We start from the raw sequence: 2500 nt of genomic DNA, 5'->3' as shown, positions 1-2500 counted from the left end.
CTCCTTCTCTTCTTCGCCCCTTTCAGCTACTGTCCCAAAAGTGTTTCCTCAATGTCCTTTCTTTGCTCTTAATCTTTTCTTCTTTCTTCTCTTCGTCTACCGATCACCCTCAAACAACCTAAGTGATTTCTCAATGTTCTTTCTCTCCTTCTCTTCTTCGCTTCTCCTTTCACTCATCTCTTTCTCAAAATAGCAATCCTCTTCTTTTCCTTCTCCTCTTTCTTTTCTTTGCCTACCGTCCGCCCTCAACTAATCTATGTGTTCTTCAATGTCCTTCGTTTTTTACTTCTTCGCCTCCTTCTTCTCCTCGCACCCATTTTCGTCTACCATCCACCCTCAAGTGCTTCCTCGATATCCTCCTTCCCTTCCTCTTCCTTCATCTTCGCTTCTCTCCTCCTCTCCCACCTCCGTTTAGCTTTCACTCCCCAAATAGGTAAGGACGTCTTCTTTTTTTTCCTTACCCTGTTCTTCCTCTTTCTCTCCTAAACTCCTTCCTATATTGTCCAGCATCAGCCTCTCTCTTCCTCTTCTTCCTCTACATCTCCTTTATCTCGTTTGTCATCCCCCGTTCGCCGTTTAGCTTACATTAATACGTCTTTTTTTCCTCCTTTTCTCTCTCTTTTCGTGGTTTCCTTTTCCTCCTTCTCCTCCTCCGCCTCCTCGCTTCGTCTTTCCTCTAATATAATGTCTCCTTTTTTCTGCTCGTCTCTCGTTTCCTGCCTCTCTATTTCTCTACATACCACGCGCGCTTACACACTTCTCTCTCCACTTCTCTCTCAGCACCTCTCAGGACTAGGAAGGAACTCTCAAGTGACGTCGATGCAAGGATATCACAGAACATACCTAAACCTTACATTCCTATTGACTTGCTTTAGTTTCGTTTGTTTAGGTTTCTTTTCCCAATTCTTTACCTCCTGTCTTATTCTCTGACTCTTATATGTCAGGTTCCTTATTATCGGAAAAAAACGAACCTTAGAAAAGAGAGAAAAATCGGAAGGAAGAAAAGAACTTAGAAGGGAGGCGAGAACAAAACAATGGAAATAACGAAGCTCAGAATTAAAAGAAGAGAAAGGAAGAAATTAAAGAACGGAAATCAGAGGAAAAAAGAGAGAAAGGAAAATAATAAAAGAATGCAACACAGAAGATAAAGAAGAGAAAGGAAGATATTAAAGAACGGAACTCAAAAGGAAAGGAAGAGAAAGGAAAAAAATAAAAGATTGAAACTCAGGGGAAAAAGAAGAGAAAGGAAGATATTGAAGAACGAAACTCAGAAGAAAAGACGAGAAGGGAAAAAAAATAAAGAACGAAACTCGGAGGAAAAAGGAGAGAAAGGAGAAAAATAAAAGAATCGAACTCAGAAAACAAAGAAAAGAACGGAAAGAAAAAAAAATAAAAGTAGGAAGCGACGTTAGGAGGGCAAAAGAAGGACACGTTTCCATACCGTCATCCTTCCCTTAAAAAAAAAAAAAATTCCCCTCATCTTTTTTTCTTCGCATTCCGTCCGATATCCGGGTAAAAATGACGTTTTCTTACACCCCCCGAAGCAATAAATAGCAATAATGTGCGTTTTTTCTCTCGATATCCAGGTAAATCTCCTCTATATACTTCCCCAAAGAATAAATCGTAATAGTTTGCCATTTTTTTTGTTTCTAAATGCGGTGGTTTGGATGAGCGACAGAGGAAGGAGAAGGATAAAGAATGAGCCTCGTTGTCAGCGGATTTCCTACCGGAAGACATCACCAAGCTGCAGGAGTGGATCAAAAACACTCCACTATACACCACAGAGGCAGAGATAGACCTGGGACTATATGTTACCAGGCTACCAGTGAAGGCGAAATCCGTGCCAATCGCAGCGGACGGGTTAAGGAATGCGTGTGTGTAATTCACCACGGACTAATCACAAACTGGACTCGTCATCGCCAGCAAGTACCGTCCCGATTAGAGTACTCATTATAGTCGATCTCAGGGTACTGCCGGGACCCTCACACACCACTCAACATCCCTCTTGCTCAACGGGGGACAGTAAACACTCATTGTCAACGAAAATATCTTGGTCTGAGCGGGGCACGAACCTCTGCTTGCCAGGTCAGAGCCGTGTGTGTGTGTGTGTGTGTGTGTGTGTGTAATAATAATAATAATAATAATAATAACAATAATAATAATAATAATAATAATAATAATAATAATAGTAATAAACGGTTTATTGAAAGAACCAGGGAGCCCTAGAACTGAAAATATACATCAGTGGACGATTTAATGCAAAGAATGAAATAATTGAACAAAATAATATGATTGATGATAAAATGAAAATAGAAATAACAATAATAACACAAATAATAGCAACCGTGTGTGTGTGTGTGTGTGTGTGTGTGTGTGTGTGTGTGTGTGTGTGTGGAGAGGAGGGGGTGAAATGAAAAGCATGGAGTGACGCAATGTTCTCTCCTTGACATGACCGCTGACAATCATGCGGTAACACTGAGGAGCACTTGGTAACATTGAA

The 2500-nt window shown here is 40.8% G+C and overlaps 2 protein-coding genes across 3 annotated transcripts in view; one reads left to right on the top strand and one right to left on the bottom strand.

Annotated features, from left to right (window-relative positions):
• Positions 1 to 2500, bottom strand: part of LOC126985070 (uncharacterized) — a 119135-nt gene that overhangs the window by 75396 nt on the left and 41239 nt on the right. The window lies entirely within an intron of this gene.
• Positions 1 to 2500, top strand: part of LOC126985072 (uncharacterized protein DDB_G0271670-like) — a 25686-nt gene that overhangs the window by 8139 nt on the left and 15047 nt on the right. The window lies entirely within an intron of this gene.

The sequence above is a fragment of the Eriocheir sinensis genome, chromosome 58, assembly GCF_024679095.1.
Source record: "Eriocheir sinensis breed Jianghai 21 chromosome 58, ASM2467909v1, whole genome shotgun sequence".
NCBI classification, from domain to species: Eukaryota; Metazoa; Arthropoda; class Malacostraca; order Decapoda; family Varunidae; genus Eriocheir; species Eriocheir sinensis.
Note: the sequence above shows the minus strand (reverse complement) of the source record. Positions and strands in the feature narration are given on the sequence as shown.